The 8,273-nt window shown below is 48.9% G+C and overlaps 1 protein-coding gene across 2 annotated transcripts in view; it reads right to left on the bottom strand.

Annotated features, from left to right (window-relative positions):
- The window catches only part of EXTL3 (exostosin like glycosyltransferase 3), a 156,936-nt gene extending 149,746 nt beyond the window's left edge, over positions 1-7,190 (bottom strand). Inside the window, exon 1 of one of the 2 annotated variants that reach the window (XM_035110850.3) lies at positions 7,030-7,190. The gene's annotated coding sequence lies outside the window, so the exon portion shown is untranslated. The remainder of the gene's footprint in view (positions 1-7,029) is intronic. The other variant, XM_088666954.1, reaches the window with a different exon arrangement.
- Positions 7,191-8,273: the final 1,083 nt, after the last annotated feature.

Raw genomic sequence — 8,273 nt, forward strand, 5'->3', positions numbered from 1 at the left:
TTTTACTTGGTGTGCTCCACGACGGAACATCAATAAAAAAGGGAATTCCATAAAACTAATAAGAGATCTTGCTTATTGGGCCGGTCAGCATATAAAAATACTCTTGGCTAAACCTCTCAGGGAGTAAATTACTGTAACTCTATAATTAGTAGGACAACAGCATAAGACCATGGCTAGCCATATAGAAGCGGGTGCAAAACCAGTGACTCCTCGAGAAGTTATTGGATTCCCAGCAGCCTCAAAAGCCAGAGATGGTGGGGTACTGTTCATCTGGAGGGCACAGGTTCCCTTCAGTCAGCCCTAAGAAGCAACACAGTTAACAGAACAAGCCAGGATCCATCATAAAATACATTTAAAGCAACAACTTTGGGCTGGATATATTAGCTAGCTCGCTGCAAAAACACCATGCTACCCACCCACATATAAAAGTGAAAGCAATTCCAAAATTAGAAGTTTAGGGCACGGATTTCCCCCTTGCATCAAAAGAAATTGCCAGGAAGGTATTTTTTAAAAGCACTACAAGGATCAAGGCTCTGGGATCGCAGAATACCCGAGTGCTGTTTGAGGACAGAGTAAAATAAGGAGAGAGATATCTAAGAAGTAGCTACTTGTTTCTCCTTATGGTGACTGGCAAGCCATGTCTGTCACTCATCGCCAGTAAACTGTGTGTGATAAACACACACAAATATATCCTTTAACTACAGGGCAGCGCAGCCCAGAGACTGAACATCAAAGGGCCAAAGAATCATTTGCATCCCACTCTCTTTCCCGTTTTCCCAAACCACAACCATGGCGAGGAGGGAGAATTCTCTGTGGCTCAACAACAAGGATCCTTGATGGCTGAATAATCTGGCAATGGAATACAAAAGTTCCAGTCAAATCATGCACAGACACACACACAGGGCGAGGGGAGAAAGATGCCATTCCATATGCCTGGTGCTATTGCTCAGATGGGCACCCTGTTGTTGTTTAGTCGTTTAGTCATGTCCGACTCTTCGTGACCCCATGGACCATAGCACGCCAGGCACTCCTGTCTTGCACTGCCTCCCGCAGTTTGGTCAAACTCATGTTCGTAGCTTCGAGAACACTGTCCAACCATCTTGTCCTCTGTCGTCCCCTTCTCCTAGTGCCCTCAATCTTTCCCAACATCAGGGTCTTTTCCAAGGATTCTTCTCTTCTCATGAGGTAGCCAAAGTATTGGAGCCTCAGCTTCACGATCTGTCCTTCCAGGGAGCACTCAGGGCTGATTTCCTTCAGAATGGATAGGTTTGATCTTCTTGCAGTCCATGGGACTCTCAAGAGTCTCCTCCAGCACCATAATTCAAATGGGCACCCTAAACTTCCTCATTGCCACTGCAATCACTGGTCAATCTGTCTTAGCATTGCCTACACACTAACACCCATTGGTCCCCCAGTTTCAGGCTTAGGCTGCATGCAAAGCAATGTAAGGAAAGCCTGCTGGATCAGGCCAAAAGAGGCCCATCTAGTCCAGCAAGCTGTTCTCACAATGGCCAACCAGATGCCTATTATGGGAAACCTGAAAGCTGGATTCTAGACCAAGCCAGGGTTCGAAATTGGCCAGGCGCATTTTGCACCTGGCTCTGGGCCACTTGTGACCAAGTGAAGATGCCCAGGTGCAAGGAATGGCACCTGGCACCTCCAACATCTGGTGAGGCATGCTTGGAGAGCCTTGGATCTGGACTGCTTTCACACACTAGCAACACACCCTGTAGAATTCCACCCGTGGTATTTTATCTGCACAATCAGAATGAATTTCAAGAACCAAAAAGTTGTTATTGAAAAGAGCCGCCTGGCCCCAAAATGCCAACGAGGCGTTCAGTTTCGGCGACCATAACCCTGGTTGAAGGAGCCATTTGGTGCCTAGTTTATATATCTGAGTTTCTAGGACTGCCAAGAGTGCTCTCCCCTCCTGTGGTTTCCAGCAACTGGTATTCAGAAGCACTGCTGCCTTGAACCATGGATGCAGAGCAAAGCCATAACTGATCAGTGAAAAAATCTGTAGGCCAGCTCTATGGCTACCAATGTTATCCCCCCCTCCCAACCCCAATTCCAAGAGGATGTTGGAGGGTGTCCAGATCCAAGGCCTCTCCAAACATGCCCTTGAAATGCTTCCCTTTTTTTTTGCTTTCTCCATTATCTAGCCACAAATGACGGGGGAAGGGAAAATTCAAGATTTCTGCAGCAATGAGTGGCTGCATTCCTCCTCTCCCCAGATCTGCAAAATTTTATCAATATCTCCTCCAGGTGACCATAGGTTGGCCCCTTTCAATTTACCTGGGGCTGCCAGTGGCTCAGCCTAGATTCATCCAAGCTGTAAAGGGTATGCATTATCTCTGTTGCTATAAGAGCGGGGAGTTTGGCAGGAGCTGCTGTATATATTGCTCATTATTAGTTTTAATTTTATATATATTGTACTTTTAATAGCATGCTCTTGGGTAAGCCACCCCGGGGAATATTGAATGATGGGCAGCTCTATAAATCAAAATTTGAATAAATAAACAATGCCTTTGCCAGAGTCTCTGGGGAGCTTCTGTTTTAGAGTAGAGATGGCACCAAACCATCTGGGCTGAATCCCTCTGGGCTCCATGTAAGGCCATTTCATACATCTCCTGGCACCACATGTGAATTAAGTTTAGCCGTTCCAAGGGCTGTCCACTTCCAGGGAAGCGCAAGAAATCATTCTGCGTGGTTTATGTTCGCAGCAAGAGAAAACAGGAGTGTTTTTCTTCACTGCAGCCAGGCCTTGCAGGAAACTGAACCAGAAATCGATAGAATGACCATCAAACAGCATCCTTCAACCCCACAAATTATTATTATTGTTGTTGTTGTTGTTGTTGTTTATACCCCATCCATTTGGGTATTATGGATAAAATGGGGTCGAAACAGCAATGGAGCAGAAAACAGGGTGAAGTTTCCAGAGTGGCAAAGGAAACAAAATGAACTATTGGGGGTGCCGAGGGGAACAGGTAGGCAGGCGACCAGAGACAAGGCGAGAGGAAGCACATTCTACCGAGGTCGAGAGCAACCCCATCCCGAGACAAAAATAAATAATTCCGGGAACATGAATGTTTGCGTTTGTACAAGGCTCCGGCAGCCCTGGGCAGATGAGAGGCAAGGGTGTGTTTGTATTAACTTTGGCCTGGTTTTCCCATCCCAATGTGCTCTCCCGGCTCTGACAGAGATTTTCTACAAAATAATTTTTCAGCCTTTCCACAGCCAGGAGGGCACGAGGGGCTCCTCTGTTAGTTATCTCAATAAACCAAACTTTCCGACTGTTCAGCATCTCTGAACCTGTGCCTGTAGGTGTGTGATACACTCAACCATAAAGCCATCTAGGTTAGTGGTCCTGTGGGAATGAGTTTCACAGTCTAACAATCACATATTCCTGATCCATGTATAGTCTGGCCTCCCTGTGGCAGTGTTCGCACATAATCTTAAACCATAGTTCAACATTGCCAGGAAAAGCTGCAGTGAGCCTCGCATCTGTATAGACTTGAGCCTCGCCCTTCTTTCCATGAGGCCATCATGAGAGATTTGGAAGCCTTTGCTTCCTTTCCAACAGTTTGACGTGGCTCCCAAACCTTGTCAAAATTGGGTAGCCTTGACTATTGTTAGTGGAAATTACTCAACTTCAAAACAGAGTTTTTAAAAAGCTGGCTTTGTTTTCAGTAAACTTAAAGATCAACCATAGCTTAGGGTTGAGATGTCATAGTTAACCTCCAATTTGCAGTGTTGGAGGAGAGGGGGAAGGAAGATTGTGCAAGTTCAAGATTTGCTGCAGCTCACCCTTGCAAGGTTAAACTGTGGTTTGACATTATGAGGAAACCAAGGCACAGTGTGTTTGTTGCTGGGGTTTGAGCCTGCATTATTCAGTTTGCAGCATCCACTGCTACCTCCACAGGTTGTCCTCACTTCTGATCGAAGCTTGCAGGTAAGCGGATGAGGTACCCAGCAGGCCACTAATTGACTGGTGGATTTCTCTGTTTCCCTTCCAATCTCCCAAGCAGTTCACCAAACACAAACCAAACATTCCATTTCTTTCAATATTTAAACAAATAAAGCATGATTAAACATCAGGAATAGCTTTCTAAGAGCTGTTGGATAGTGGAACGGATTCAGGAAGTGGTGGATTCTCCTTCCTTGGAGGGGCTAGATGGTCACCTGTCATGGATGCTTTAGCTGAGATTCCTGCATTGCAGGGGGTTGGACTAGATGACCCTCGGGGTCCCTTCTAATTTTACAATTCTACGATGCTATGATAACGCAGTCCTGCCAGCCTAGTAGTTCGAAAGCACGTCAAAGTGCAAGTAGATAAGTAGGTACCGTTCTGGTGGGAAAGTAAACGGCGTTTCCGTGTGCTGCTCTGGTTCGCCAGAAGCGGCTTATTCATGCTGGCCACATGACCTGGAAGTTGTCTGCGGACAAACGCCGGCTCCCTTGGCCTACAGAGCAAGATGAGCATGCAACCCCAGAGTCGTCCGCGACTGGACCCAACAGTCAGGGGTCCCTTCACCTTTATAATAACGCAGAGTAGCATTAAAAATACAACAAAATATACACACAGCAACGTCTTTGCCGAAACAAGCAGGTTTTAGTCAAATATGTCTCAAGAAAAAGATTGGAGGGGGTGGGTTGAGGAAAACTTAATTCAGAAGTTTGGTTCATGACTCTTGGGTAAGGAAGGAATAAGGGATGTTGGCATTCCATCTAAAAACACATCTACCTGGGAGCTAGCTCCCTGTACCATGCTATCCTTGAGCACCCCTATACACTTGGACATCTGTAGGCAGGGCCGGTCCACCCATGAGGCAAGGTGAGGCGGCCGCTTCGGGCAGCAGGATCCGTAGGGGTAGCAGATACGGCCTCCAATAAATGCATCACCCACTGCTGCACGGCCCTTGGAGGTTGGATCTGCCGCCTCCTTGGCAGTCCCTCTATGCCTCCTCCTCCCCAGCAGCCTCTTGGTGAACAGGAGACACTGTCCATTGGTCTCCTTCCACCTCACTATACTAACTCCAGAAACCCAAGACCACGTGGAGGAGGCTCCTCCCCACGCCAGCATCGTCCAATCCAAAAGCCAAGGCCATCCTGATGGTGACAGAGAGCGGTAAGGGTGCACCTGGGGCCCACCAGGTGTTCTGCACTACAACTCCCAGCAGCCATGACAGCCATTAGTCAAGGGAAATGGGAGTTGTGCTCCAACAACATCTGGAGAGCTCCAGGTTGAGCAAGGCTGATCTGAATAATCTGAGAGCAGTTATAAGGAGGAAAATGAGAGAAGTCTGTGGATGATGATTCTTTATTAAATTGGTATATCGCCCCTCACCCAGGGTGATTCACAACATAAAAACACAAAATGACAACTCGCACAATATATAATAAAAACAAACTAAAGACACCTCCCTCCCACGAACACATTTAAATGGTGACTTCAAGTTCCTTTCAGAAGCACCAAGAAATTGATGATCAACATGGCATACAGACAATTCTCCCCTTTCAAAATATCACACTCACAGACCCACATAATTATTCCCCCACCCCTCCCAGCAGAAAGAAATCCAAGTCTAACAGGAGCATTCATATCCTACTTTCCCTCAAATCTCCCATTGCAAAAAAAAAAAAAAAAAAAACAGGAAGGAAGGCAGAATCAGAGCATATGTTTTAAAGACAAGAAAACATGGGGTTTCTCTCCCGGAAACTAAAAACACTATCCCAGAGTATCATGTAGCGCGTTTCCGAGAGTTAATCTTCAGAATCTGCAATCCTAAAATGTCAACGGGGAAGGGTTGTAACTTTGTAGTAAGGAAAATGCTTTGCACATTAAAAAAAAAACACTCTGGTTTGAGACACCTCTTGGAAATATATTTTTTCAGAGAGCAAGGCGGGAAACAGAGATATTTAAGAAGGAGGAGGAGGACTGTCGCTCTGAGCTAAAAGCATGGGCCGGACTGAATAACAATCTGACACAGTGACCCTCGGAGGGTATTTCTGAGCAAGCAGGTCCACAATGCCTGCCACAAAACGCCCGGTCCCTTTCGCCATGCTTTACGGATCCATTCTGATCCACTGCTCACCACCCAAAACAAACAGCCTGCATTGCTATGATCGTTGCTTCTGTTATAGGATTCCTGTCTTTTTGGGACACAGTCACAGGGCAGAAAGGCATGTGTACCTCTCAGGATGAGGTGCACTCACGGTTAGCGCATGGGGCTGGCTCCCAAGAAGCCACAGGGCGAGCGCATGGACCCTTTTCAGCAGACATGGGGAAGGGCCCCCACTTGCCACAACAAGGGAGAAGGTGCTCCAAAACTCCACAAGTACATTTCCTAGGAAAACTCACTGGGGGGTGGGGTGGGGATGTCCTAATGTATAACCGGGACCACTAGATCCCCTCTGACTGCCTGGACCTGACTGTCTGCTCCCATTCCGGAGAGCACATGGACGGAGCATATGCTCAGAACTCCCCATCCAAGACTGGGAGTCCACTCTCTGCCTGCTTCTTCCCGGCTGCTTCCTGAGCGGATCCTGCAACGAGGAGGCTCCCGGGAGGCCATGAGGAGCTGGCAGGAGTGCCAGCTTGGCCCCGTGGCCGTGGGTGCGGGGGGGGGCAGTGGGTGCCATGCAGCCCTGGCGCCTAAATATGTGGGTGCCCGGCCTCTTCATGGGGAATTCTGTGGCTGCTCGGGCACCCAGGGCCCCAGCATGCATGGGAGCTGGTCATTCATTGCAGCCCCCGGCCCCGGATCTGTATCCTCGACGCCTTGGCTTGCATTGCAAGCCATTATATCCCCCAGGCTCCTTCTTCCCCCAGACGCCAGGCACGTGAAACCGTTCCGGGCTGCGGAAGGGAGGGGAACCGGGGCTGATCCTGCACCGGAGGGAAATGCATGCAAGCCAAAACAAACCCCTTCCTCTGCAAGAGCAAGGAGGGGCTGTCCTGTGCAAAGTCAGAGCCACCCCACCCGGCGCACCCCGGGGTCGCCCTCTAGAAATCTCTGCAGCGCTTACCTCGTAGCTGCAGGGAGGCGAGCAAGTTCTCGCACAGCTGCCGGCAAGCGGGAGGAAAGGGCTTCCGAGGGAGGGAAGGAAGGAAGGAAGGAGGCAGGCTAAGCCCGGGCGCCGCTGCCTGCGCGCTGCCTGCCTGCCACCGTCCCGCGTCTGCAGCCCAGCGGCGCCGGCGGCCAATGCTCGGCGCGCCGTGGGAAGCGGAGCTTTTAAGACGGGGAAGGAAAGGGGGGCCGGCGCGCCCCCTGGTGGAGATGTGAGGGAGACCATAAATAGTAGAAATGGAAGGGTGCACCCAAGGGTCATCCAGTCCAACCCCCTGCAATGCAAGCATCTCAGCTAAAGCATCCATGACAGATGAGCATCCAACCTCTGCTTAAAAACCTCCAAGGAAGAAGAGTCCACAACCTTCCAAGGGAGACCGTTCCACTGTCTAGCCCAGGCTTCCTCGACCAGCTTGAGGAAGCCTGGTCTAGCAGTTCTTCCTATCAGAAAGTTCTCCCTGATGTCGGAATTTCCTTTCTTGTAATTTGAAGCCATTGGTTCGAGTCCTACCCTCCAGAGCAGGAGAAAACAAGCTTGCTCCCTCTTCCATGTGACAGCCCTTGAGATATTGGAAGATGACTCTCCTATCTCCTCTCAGTCTCTTTTCCAGGGTAAACATACTCCTTCATTCCTCATAAGCAGGCACCCCCAAACTTCGGCCCTCCGGATGTTTTGGACTACAATTCCCATCATCCCTGACCACTAGTCCTGTTAGCTAGGGACCATGGGAGTTGTAGGCCAAAACATCTGGAGGGCCGCAGTTTGAGGATGCCTGCTCATAAGGCTTGGTTTCCAGACCCTTGATCATCTTGGTTGCCCCTCTCTGCACACCTCCAGCTTGTCAACATCTTTCTTAAACTGTGGTGCCCAGAACTGGTACTCCAAGTGTGGTCTGACCAACGCAGAATAGAATGGTACTATAATTTCCATTGATCTGGACACTAGACTTCTGTTGATGCAGCCTAGAATAGCGTTAGCTCTTTTTGCTGCTGCATCACATAGATGGAGCTTGAAGAAGAAGACAACGATGAAAGCAAGCCTCTGTTCCAGGCTTCCTCAAACTCGGCCCTCTAGATGTTTTGGGCCTACAACTCCCATGTTCCCTAGCTAGCAGGACCAGTGGCCAGGGTTGATGGGAATTGTAGTCTCAAAACATCTAGAAAGTTGAGTTTGAGGAAGCCTGCTCTATCCTTTAACATTTT

This window comes from Zootoca vivipara, chromosome 3, assembly GCF_965207765.1.
Source record: "Zootoca vivipara chromosome 3, rZooViv2.hap1.1, whole genome shotgun sequence".
In the NCBI taxonomy this organism is placed as follows: Eukaryota; Metazoa; Chordata; class Lepidosauria; order Squamata; family Lacertidae; genus Zootoca; species Zootoca vivipara.